The sequence below is a fragment of the Solanum dulcamara genome, chromosome 7 (genome assembly GCF_947179165.1).
Source record: "Solanum dulcamara chromosome 7, daSolDulc1.2, whole genome shotgun sequence".
In the NCBI taxonomy this organism is placed as follows: Eukaryota; Viridiplantae; Streptophyta; class Magnoliopsida; order Solanales; family Solanaceae; genus Solanum; species Solanum dulcamara.
In genome coordinates, this window is record NC_077243.1 from 70,343,154 (window position 1) to 70,355,847 (window position 12,694).

Consider the following 12,694-nt stretch of genomic DNA (forward strand, 5'->3'; position numbering starts at 1 on the left):
TTCGATCTGTTAACCTTAAAACCCTGCAATACCTAAGTCTCTCAACCTTTCTTACGGATCAATTCTACGAGTCATCAATTTGACTCGTAAACTCAACCCACACGTAGTCAACTTTTCCTTCCACATAATCAGTCCTACGACTAGTAGAAGTACCTATGACTGTAGGTCGACTTGTAGGTCAACCATTCTCTTGGAATTTCTTTCATTCCATCTTTTCAACTTCTGGGATCTTACATTCTTAGAAATGTTGGTCAAATTTTTTGCCCTTCATTAAAAGATTTTGAATTAGACAAAGTTGCCTTTTCACCATTTTTCTTTAATTATTATATTATTATTTTAATAATGTTAAATATTGAATATAATAAACATAATAAATATTAAATGAAGAAGATTTTCTTATTATGATTAAATTCCTACACGGAGAATCTTTTTTCCATCTAAAATTGACTTGATCCAAAAAAAAAGTCAAAAACTTCCAAAATAATAGGCTTAAAGGTTTTTTTAAAATGTCCAAAAAGGGTCCAAAAAAAGTAAAAAGAAAATCCCCCCAAAAAATATAGCCAAATAAAATAGGCATAAGTTTTCTACTAACACTTCAATTCCTAAGTTTATGGGACACTTCTAAATCAAATAACTTTACTTTCTATATTTAAAAAAGTCTACAATTCTATAGTAGATAAAATTGTCATTTACTATTTCAACTCAAATTATTATTATAAAATTGTCATTTACTATTTCAACTCAAATTATTATTTAATTTTATAAAGTTAATATAATTTAATTTTCCATATTATTTCCCTTCCCTGCTTTAAGGGCTAGAATTCGCTTAGGTGTAAAATTTATAGGATATTTTCATTAGGTTTGCCTTCCCTATTTTAAGAATTACCTCTTATTAACTTGAATATGAATGCTATCAAAGTTGTTAACATGTAATTCTAATGTGACCTTTTTTTCTCTTTGTATCAAAAATTCATTAGTTCAGTGGTGTTTGCTTTGGGAATAAAGAGATTATATATGATTTCAAATTTTTCTTTTTATGATTTGAGGTAAAATTACTATATATATTATTAATTTTTTCTTAAAGTTATGTAATATATAATTTAATATGAATTATTTTCCTTCATATTAGAAATTCATCAGTAGTCTCATAGTAGGGACTTGATTTTTAATTATTAGTTGTTTGTCTTACAGTGTCGTCATTGATTGATGTTGGTGTTTGCTTAGGAAATTAATAAAGAGGCCATCAAAAAATTTTGAGAATTGCTCCTTATGATTTGAGGTAAATTGAACTGTCTGCCTTTTATTGAAATACAGTACAATAGGCAAAAATTTTATTTACTATTTTTAAAATTTAATCTTTTATTTATTTAATTTTAATCACTCTTGGATTAGAATTTCTTTATATTTAGATTTCACTTTTGGTATAGGACTAAAGGGTATCCTGGTGCACTAAAGCTCCTGCTATGCGCAGGGTCCAGGGAAGGGCCCGACCACAAGGGTCTATTGTATGCAGTCTTACCTTGCATTTCTGCTATAGGCTGTTTTCAAGGTTTGAACCCGTGACCTCTTGGTCACATGGCAACAACTTTACCGGTTACTCCAAGGCTCCCCTTCACTTTTGGTATAGGACTATTCCACATAAATTGTCTAGGCCCCAAAGGAAAGGAAAATTTAGACTCTTTTCTTATTTGAGCCATATAAGAAGTCTTAATAAAATTGATTTAGATTCTACCATCTATAAATGTTACCATCTATAAATGTTTGCTTATTTGAAATTATCTAACAAACTTGTAACGACCTACCTCGTCATTACCTAAATATATATGCGGTAAGGATTTGTGAATCTCATTCATCATAAGGTTAGGATCAATACCTTGGTAGGTGAGTGCATTTATTATGAATTAAGGTTGTGCTATGCTCCTATCTCAAAGTTGAGCTGAAAGTGTCTTTTCGATTTAGTTTTGGACTTGAGTTCAAACTAAGGTCTACTTAAAACGATCATATCTCTCAGCCTATAATTAATTAGGGGCCTATGACCTATCAAATTAAAGGTCTATGAGTCTTTTTCCAACGCCAACAAATTTACCTCATTTGGAGTTCGAAGTAAAAAGTTATGTCCTTTTTACTAAGCATTATCTATACTGAAGCGGTTGTGGTGGGAATTAGGATACTGTGATGGGACCGCCAGGGCGGGATAGTCCCGCTGTGGTGGGATAGATGGAATTTAAAGTCAAGAAAAACTCTAGAATGGTTTATTTCATTCCCACTTCGTTCTTAAAAGATCAGAAGCGACCTAGAGCAATTTTCTACTAGTTTCCACTCTAATTTGTGCTAAAGATAAGTAATTTACTCCCTAAACTTGTAATTCAATTCCTAGAACCTAGAATTGTTGGTTGGTGATCATTGAGAGAGGGTTTTTGGCTTGAAACTAATGTTAGGAAAACCCTAGTTTTGGGTGTGAAAATCATGGGACTGGCCTGGGATTTGGAATTTACATATAATCTGGAAGTATATAGGCCATTTCTGATTGATTTTGTATTATGCTACTATTTTAGACGAAGAACAAGTTAAAGTTTCACTAAAAGGAGCCAAGGTTCGCGATCAAACTTTTGCAGCAGTTGCTTAGTACCCAAGTAGGCTAGGTTTCATAATTGAGTAGTTATAAATCTGTTTCCATTGCATATATTTCTTGTTTAGGCATTCGAACATCGAGCCTGGATAGCTGAATGTATTGCTATTGTTGTTTATGCTAGTGTTACCATCTTAACAGTTGTAATTGAGATTTACACTGTGGAAATATATGCTGCTTTTAAAATGGAAAATTGGTAATGTGCTTCTATATATATGCATGTTCAGATTATACTATGGTTGCTAGATGTATCCGTATCATAGGTGTGAGTCCATGGTAAACAAGCAAATAGTAGTTGTTGTATAGTTTAATAAGATTAGTGATTTAGAGTCAGCTATTGATAGTGTCCTGTTGATATATGTGAAAAAGGGGATTGGGGGAGAAGTTAGAGTCATTGTCTCCGGTCAGGCCGCTCTAGCACAAGGGATTCTACTGTGGCGAGGCTGCCAAAGCGGGTTAGGACCCGCCACAGTGGGCCAGTACGGTTATGAGGTAAGTCTTAGCTCACTTAAATATTATCTCTTCCAAGTGAGATGTTAATCATTCTAGGGCCTGGTGTTGGTGTGAAAGCTAAAGGTAATAGACTTGTTAGACAGAGTTAGTAGTGGGTAGTAGTTTGGAAACTCCTCTATGTGATAGAAGAGTTAGGCCTTGATTTGTATTAGAGTTGGTAGCAGACCAATTATAAGGGATTAGAGTTAGGCTTGAACGAATTTAATGAGGTTATCGAGAATAGTAAGAGTTGCACATACAGATTTGGCGGTGTATTTCTTAAGAGCATGTTTTTTTCTTGTTGATTCTTTATATTATTTGGTGGGTATCGAATTGATCGATGATGTCTACTAGTACATGTTGTTTATATTGATACTACTCTTGCTATGCTACTTGGCATAGTTTGGTTGCAGGGTCAGTGATATTTCTTAGGTGAAGTCGAAGATGATTCTCCAACAGCTTCTATGCTTCCTTCCTTATGATGAGAGTTGTGTCATTACTTTATTTAGCTCTTGTACCTATTTAAACTAGTATCCTTGGGGGTATTAGTATGTTTCTAGTAATAAAAATTAGAGTATGTTTCTAGTAAAAATTAGAGTGTTAAAAATTTCAATTATGGTGTGTTCCTGACTTTTTAGGCTGGTATTTGATAATTTTTTTTAAGGTAAATATTATTTTCTTTTTTATTCATTTGTAAAAGAGGTAAATATAGTAGTTTTGGGTACCATTTACCCTACACACACTTTCCCTTTTGAGCCCTAATTACTGTGTTCTTCTTCTTCTTCGATCTTCTTTGCCATTCTTGCTGTTCTTGTGAAGATGATGAAGAGGCCAAAATATGTTGCTATGATGGTTTCCTTCTGATTCACACCAGCTTGTTTGCTCTGTATGTGTGTTTGTTGCCTTGAATAGTCAGAAGATGACCATTTTCGTCTTCTTCTTCGATCTTCTTTGCCATTCTTGTTGTTATTGTAAAGATGATGAAGAGGCCAAAATATGTTGCTATGATGGTTTCCTTCTGATTCACACCAGCTTGTTTGCTCTGTATGTGTGTTTGTTGCCTTGAATAATTTATGCTCTTCTCCTCTTAGTGTTGAAGATGATGAGGAGACCATTTGATTTGATGGATTCTTTCTGATTCACATCCGATTGCTCTGCATGTGTGTTTGTTGCCTCGAATTTTATTTTGAAGGTGGACCTTTCCTTGTCTTTTTTCTTTTTCTGTCTTTGTGCTCTTCTCCCCTTATTGTTGAAGATGATGAAGAAACTCAGTGATTTGATGGTTTCTTCTGATTCTCATTTGGTATAGTTTGTTTTTGGTGTGTATTGTACTCCTCTGTTGATCTTGTTGCTTTTGTGTGTTTTCTGAAAGTTGTGAGATTTGTGATATGCCTTATTTGCCTTTGATTCAAATGAGTGTAGTTTGTAGACCTGCAAAATGACCAAACAATTAGTAAAGACATCAAACTCATTCTCCTTTTCTGTGTCTCCAGTTTCCCATTTCCTTTTTCCTCCCTTTCCTTCAACATTTCTTAATTCTTAGATACGGAATTTGACTCTTATCACTATTTAGGATTCTTCACATCTGTACATTCAACTCCTCAAACAAATAAGCCTGCAGGGGATCCTCATCTAGGGCATAATTTGCTAAAGCATCTGCCAGTTTATTTGCTTCCCTTAGGGTATGTTTGAAAATGATATCCAAATTTCTCTTGTATTCCTCCACCTCATCTATCCAACATGCAATATTCCATGGAGGTTTCCATTCTCCGTTCAAAATTCTTTGAATAGCTTGGGAATCTGTCTGGAAAATGATGTTATTTAGTCCCTATTGTTTACAGTACTTCAAGGCTTCCAAAAGAGCCACATTTCTGCTTCTATACTGGTGGCATAGCCAATTTCATCACTCTTAGCATATATTAAGTTCCCTTCTGCATCTCTCACACAGAAACCATAGGCACTCCTCCCTGGGTTGCCTCTGGATGTACCATCTGTGTTGCAAGCATACCACCCATGTGGAGGTAGATTCCATCTAACTTTTGTTACCTTCACTCTTGCCTTGCCTCCCTCTAGCATTTGGATCAGATTTTTCCATCCAGGAGGGATAGTTCTAATTGAGGGGTTTCTATATTGTATTAGTCTTTGGATAGAAACTACGACTAGATAAATGACTGAACTATTAATCTTTCTATGTCCATGCTTGATACCATTCCTTCTCTTCCAAAGTTCCCACATTATAATTGATGGCACTGCAGCATAAACCTGTTTCAGTCTGTTAGTAACTGGTGTCATCCACCATTTCACAATTAGCTGTTGCAGTTGTACCCCCTCCATCCTTATTCCTGCAGCCTTACAGAAAAAGGACCAAGTCCTTTTAGCTGTATCAGATGTTAAGAAAATATGACGTATAGTCTCTTCTCTAGGATTTATACAACACCAACACTTTGACACCAGAATAAAGTTCATCTTCTTTAAAACATCATCTGTAGGAATTTTGTATTTCCAGTATCTCCACATGAAGAAGGAAATTTTAAAAGGCAAACCCTTTATCCACATGAACCTGTAAATGTCCAGTTTTGTTCCCCTTTGCCTAATAAAATCCCAAGTTGATTTAATTGTAAATTCTCCACTTGTGTCTAGAATCCACCATGGTCTATCCAAGTCTCTTTCTTCCTTGGGTATGGTTATATTGTCTATTATGTGATCAACAATATCTTTAGCAAGTACTTCCCTAAGTTTTTCTCTATTCCACCTCCCCTGTACTATCATTTCATTAACATTTTGAATACTTGCATCATAAGTATTCCCTGGATTTACATAGTATAAAGCTCCCAATCTAGTCCAATTGTCTAGCCAAAAAAGTAAATCTCCTTTCCTCACTTGCCACCATATTTGGTGTTCTATTAGGTCCCTGGCTTCTAGCATTCTTTTCCAAGTCTGTGACCCCTGTTTCCATTGCACCACTATAGCATGCTCTTTCTTACAATATTTGTTGGTCATAAAATCTCTCCACAGGGAAGGTTTTGTCCTAAAGTTCCACCATAGCTTACAAAATAGTGCTAATGCCACATCATTGTTAAACTTTCGCATGTTATTTCTATAAGGATTCTCCTATCTAGGTGTTAGAATAGGTTCCCATACGGCTCGATGGGTTGGGTCATGATAAGTTAGCATCAGAATCCAGGTTATCGATCTCCCACTACAAGATCAAGTGTAGAATAAACTCCTATGGATTGGTGTGTTGACGTCCACATCTAATATTCGGGAAGCTGTGAAGCATTCTAGGAAGTCATTTCATTTCTTCTCTCCTTTCGTGTGATTTGTCTCTTGTGTTATGGGTTGAGTCTAATTGGTATCTCCGGATTCCAATTGTATCTCAACAAAGTAAACTTGATGTCGTTATGGCTGAAGGGACACAAGAAAGAGAAATTGGAACCGAGAAGGTTCCAATTAGTATTTGGCCTTACAGGCTGTGTAATTGCATAGATGACCAATTGAAGGTCATCTATGAAGTGAACTAATTAAATAAAGTGACTTGCTTGTGTAATGTAGCCTTGAATTGTGATTATATGCAGAGTGTTGCCTGAATAACTGCTAAGGTGTGAAGTATACTTTCCTGAATGATATGATGTGATTATATGCATAGTATTGCCTAAATATCTGCCAATGGGAAAAGTATACTTGCTTGAATACTTGAAATTTTGTGAGATATGATTGCTTGGGTTTCTATAAACCTGTGGCTAGAAAAAGAGTCATAACTTGGTTATGTGCAATGGTCTAATGATAAACCACAAGGTGATAAATGAATGAATTTCTGACGTGTTAAATGATATACTCAAGTGAGAGAATATAACTCTTAATTATGCATAGACTTATCGTTGGTAAAGATGGTAAGGGAAAAGAATGATTTATAACTGTAAAGAAACTCTAATTTCAGGACAGTCAGGATTGGTCGGGAACCATGTGAGAAAAGGGTTGTTGTTGCATAATAGCAAAATGTGTTGTTATGAAAGATTTTCTAAATGTATTTCATAATTGGTTGTCAATAATGTGGTACTGAGTTCTTGATTATGCAGTGTTTGGTTGGGTCTTGGAACTATGATAAAGGCCTTAATGCGGTGTCAGGTGATTATTATGTCAAGACTTAAGATTGAAAGTTTGGGTTATATTGTACTTTTTATCATGATTATTTTAACTATTGGACTGAGTTTATGGGGGACTCAATGCTTTAGTTGTTGTTAAATTGTATGTCTATTTGTCAAAATGGTTTTGACTATTGGATTGAGTTTATGGGGACTCCATACTTTAGTTGTTGTTAATTTGTATCTTTAGCTGACATAATTATTTTGACTATATGATTGAGTTTTTGGAAACTCAATGTTTTAGTCGATTCTAAAATGGTGTCTAGTTATCATGAGTTATTGGTTTAATGTGGATGATGAATAGATCTTTGTGGTGTGCATGTTTGTTTATGCTAAGATAACGGGGAGAAATTCTTATGTGTATAATGTTGGATTTGATAGTGGGGTGAATTCCGCCAAACCTATCTAAGAGAGAGTTAATCTCTAGCTTAATTGTTTCCCGGAAAGTCAATAGTGATCTCAAGAAGCAGGGAAGAAGGTAAAAAAATCTTCAGGAAATTGTTCCCTAAAGACTGATCCCATAAGGGCAACCACAATAGGATGATTCCACCATAGCTGGCCTGCTATAGCAGAAATTCTCCTGCCATGACGGGAGAGGGTGAGATAGAATCTCAGCCTTGTCTCCCCTGTTTTGCTTTGTTCCACCTCTCTACTATGAAATAGGTAATGGTTAATTCTTGCTTTCAGACCAGTGCACACTAATAGAGAACTAGTGGTTGTCAAGTTAGACAAATGACTAGAGGTCTTGTGTATGGTTAAATGTGTGACTGGTCATAGTTGTATAGTGTTTCTAAAAACTATTTGATAATAGACATAAAGGTTATTGATATGACATGGGCAATGTTATCGGGTTGAGGTGATGGATTAGGTATTTATATTAGTTGATCTTAATAAATGAATAGGGAAGAATGAAATAATCTATGTGAAATGACTACTTGCTGGCCATGACGTGTGATGAATCAGTTCTTGGTAGATATATAAATGTGACTATTCATTGTGATTTTTGCTGAATTATGTATTGGATCGGATGTAATGTTCTGACACACATTTAGATCGGGTGTCATATTCCGACATAAACCTTGGACCGAGTATCACGTTTCAACACAAACTAAGTGCTTGTAGGTCCCATAAGAGGATCCTTATGTGAAAATGATTGATATTGGCATTGATGTGAATCTTACGATATGCCTTGAATGTCCCATTGTGATTGTGAATTGCTTGAACTTGTTGTTTTCATTATTGTGTGAACATGCCAAATTGTATTTTGTTCCTAGACACTGTGATGAGATACAAAGTGTGCTGCTGAGGTCATTTCTAGCGAGAGTGTGATGCCGAGGTCATTGCCGGTGAATGTGAATGATGCTTGATTATTGATTTTAAAATGAGCATCCTTGCATAATTATTTGGGGTGTTTTGATTCTTGTGTTTGATTTGAGGGATACTTTGTGGTTATTTCTCTTTGAGTGGGGATGATGTGCTCGTTATAATATTGGTTAGGATGTAAGGGTCTGGGTAAAGTTCCCCCTAGTATGAGAGTTGACAAGATTTCAATTAGAATAGATTCTAATGAACTTTATGAATTGTAGGGTTCAGAAATATTTGATGTCTCAAGGTATAATATTTGAGAAAAATTAAGGTGGTATCATAATATGTGAGAGACATAGTATCCCATGGAAACTTCCTAAATGAATTTTGGGTTAGTATAACTTTGCATATAGCGATTGATGTAAAAAAGGGTTTGTCTAGGATTTGATTTTCCCTAAGTTATAATGGTTTCTCATTATTCGATTTGAAAAACTCTATATCGGCTCGTGCCCTCTCCTCTGTGTTATCATTTGGGGACAAACGAGGGGTAAATTTATATCTATTGTAATGACCTAACCCGTCGTTACCTAAATATATCTGTGGTAAAAGTATACGAATCTCATTCATCATAAGGTTAGGATCAATACCTTGTTATGTGAGTGCATTAGTTGTGAATTAAGGTCGTGCTATGCTCCTATCTCAAAGTTGAGCTGAAAGTGTCTTTCCAATTTAGTTTTGGACTTGAGTTCAAACTAAAGTCTCTTTCAAATGATCATATCTCTCAGCCTATAATGAATTAGGTGGCCCATAAACTATCAAATTAAAGTTCTATGAGCCTTCTTTCCAACACCACCAAATTTGCCTTATTTTGATTTTGGAGTAAAAAGTTATGCCCTTTTTACTAAGAACTATCTGTGCTAAAGCTGATGTGGGGGAATTAGGCCGCTGTGGCGGGACTGCCAGAGTGGGATGGTCCCACTGTGGTGGGACAGACAGAATTTAAAGTGGAGAAAAAACCCAGAATGATTAATTTCATTCCCACTTCGTTCTTAAAAGATCAGAAATGACATAGAGCGATTTTCTACTGATTTCCACTCTAATTGTGCTATAGGTAAGTAATTTACTCCATAAACTTGTAATTCGATTCTTAGAACCCGCAATTATTGGTGGGTGATCATTACGGGAGGGTTTTTGATTTGAAACTAATGGTAGAAAAACCCTAGTTTTGGGTGGAAAATTCATGGGACTGGCCTAGGATTTGAGATTTGTATATAATCTGGAAGTATATAGGCCATTTGTGATTGATTTTGTATTATGCTACTATTTTAGACCAAGAACAAGCTAAAGTTTCACTAAAAAGAGTCAAGGTTCACGGTCAAATTTCTGTAGCAGTTGCTTGGCGCCCAGGAAGGCTAGGTTTCTCAATTGAGTAGTTATAAATTTGTTTCCATTATATAATATATTATAGATTGACAAGAGATTTCATGTTTAGGCCTTCGAGCACGGAGTCTGGATGGCTGAATGTGTTGTTATTGTTGTTTATGGCAGGAATGTGTTACGTGAGATATGATTATTTTGTGACTAGTGATGAGAGTCTAGTTCTTGATTGTTAACCTTAATACTTTTTGTTGATATGGTTGATGGTCTTTGTAAAGTTAATGTGTAAGTACATTGCTATGTTAGAGTGAGATCCTAAGACTTGTGATAATAAAAAGAGGTCCAGACTATTGATCCATAAAAATATAGGAGATATATATATATATGTGGGTGTTCATAGTGACAGTTACATGTGAAATGTTTGAGTAATGCGCGTTCATGCAATAAAGTGAAATAAAACTAATAAAATGATTATTTGTGAACAATTACATTCAATGAGCCTAATTACTTGATTGTGCAAGTATGTGGGCTATTCGTGATGGACTGTGATTATGCATTGTGATTGTGATATTGGATCGGGTGTCACATTTCGACACATATATTGGATCAAGTGTCATGTTCCGACACATACTAAATATTGGATTGAATGTCACGCCGACATACTAATAGTTTGGGTATGGGTTCCATGAGAGAACCATTGTCTGGCTATCATCTGTAAATTGATCTTGACTATATGTGTGATGATAGAGAAACTGACTTGGTTATAATTGAGCATGCCCATTTTATGTAATAATTGATATGAATGGACCAAAGGTCCAAGTGTTACCATATTAACAATTGTAATTGAGATATACAAGATGAAACTGTATATTGCTCTTAAAATGGTAAATTGATAATGTGCTTCTATATATATGTATGTTTAGATTATGCTATGGTTTCTAGATGCATCCATATCGTAGGTGTGAGGCTGTGGTAAACAAGCGGAGAGTAGTTGTGTGGTTTAATAAGATTAGTGACTTAGAGTCAGATATTGATAGTTTCCTGTTGTTATATGTGAAAAAAGGGATTTGGGGAGAAGTCAGAGTTACTCTCTCCGGCCAGGCCGCTCTGGCCAAAGGAATCCCATTGTGGTGAGGCCGCCAGAGCGGGATAGGTCCGCCACAGCGGGCTAGCACAGTTATGAGGTAAGTCTTAGTTCACTTAAATGTTTACCTCTTCCAAGAGAGATGTTAATCATTCTAGGGCCAGATGTTGGTGTGAAAGCTAAAGGTAATAGGCTTGTTAGACAGAGTTAGTAGTGGCCCGCAATTTGAAAACTCCTCTATGTGATAGAAAGGTTAGGCTTTGATTTGTATTAGAGTTTGTAGTAGACCAACTAGAAAGGAAGAGAGTTAGGCTTGAACGAATTTAATGAGGTTATCGAGAATAGTAAGAGTTGAGCATAAAGGTTTGTCGATGAATTTCTTAAGAGCATGTTTTCTTCTCGTTGATTTTTTTATATTATACTGTGGGTATCGAATTGAACGATGATGCCTACCTGTATATATTGTTTGTACTAGTACTACTCTTGCTATGCCACTTGGCATAGTCTAGTTGCAAGGTTAGTGATGTTTTTTAGGTGAAGACGAAGATGATTCTCCAACAGCTTCTACTCTTCCTTCCTTATGGTGGGGGTTGTGTCATTACTTTATTTTTACTCTGTATCTTTAGAAGCTCTTGTACTTGGTTAGACTAGTATCTTTGAGTGTGTTAGTATGTTTCTAGTAATAAAACTTAGAGTTTTAAAAATTTCAATTATGGTGTATTTCTGACTTTTTAGGCTGGTATTTGGTAATTGTTAAACTTTCGCATGTTATTTCTATAAGAGTTCTCCTATCTAAGTATTAGAGTAGGTGCCGACACGGCTCGGTGGGTTGGGTCGTGATAAAACTATAACTATGACTTATTTTCTTATTTGAACAATATAAGAAGTCTTAATAAAATTGATTTAGATTCTATCGTGTATAAATGTCTGCTTATTTGAAATTATCTCACAAACTATAACTATGACTTATTGGATAGTATTAGGAAGCTGAGTCAACATAGATGTTTATTTACATGGAAAATTATGCGAATAAGTAAACATATACTAGTTAATTAGTTAACATAGCTATAATTTATAATTCGCTACTAACATTTAGTATTAATTATAGTTCGAGTTTGTGTAATTCAAATCTTTGTATAATTTAAAATTTATATAATATAATTTTTATAACTTGGTATAATATAATTTTGTATAATATAATTTGTATAACTATTTAAAGTTCAAATATTAGTGTTTGTATAAATTCATTATTTTGAGTTTATACAAAAAAAAACTAAATTATACAAACTCACCCGCGAATTATACAAACCAACAAATTAGACTTTTCAGACATTGTTATTGTTATGATTTTCGTGGTTGTATCCCCTTTTCTTAAACTTGTTATTTAGTAAGAGTTTTGATACAATGACTTTCAGGTTTTAAGGATATTTTCCGCATGTTTTAGTTTTGTTGTTTGAGTTTATGGGAACTCGACACTTTTTCTTTATTTAACTTGTTTCCACATCTTAATTTTCTTAATTCTTGTTATTGCTGCTTAGTCTAGGTTGTAATAGTGGTTCTCCACTGGATGATTAGAGTGGGTGCCAATCACAACGGGTCAGAATCGTGACACTAGAATAGAACCATGAAAAAATAATTTACTAGAAAAAAGAGAAGAACAAGTAC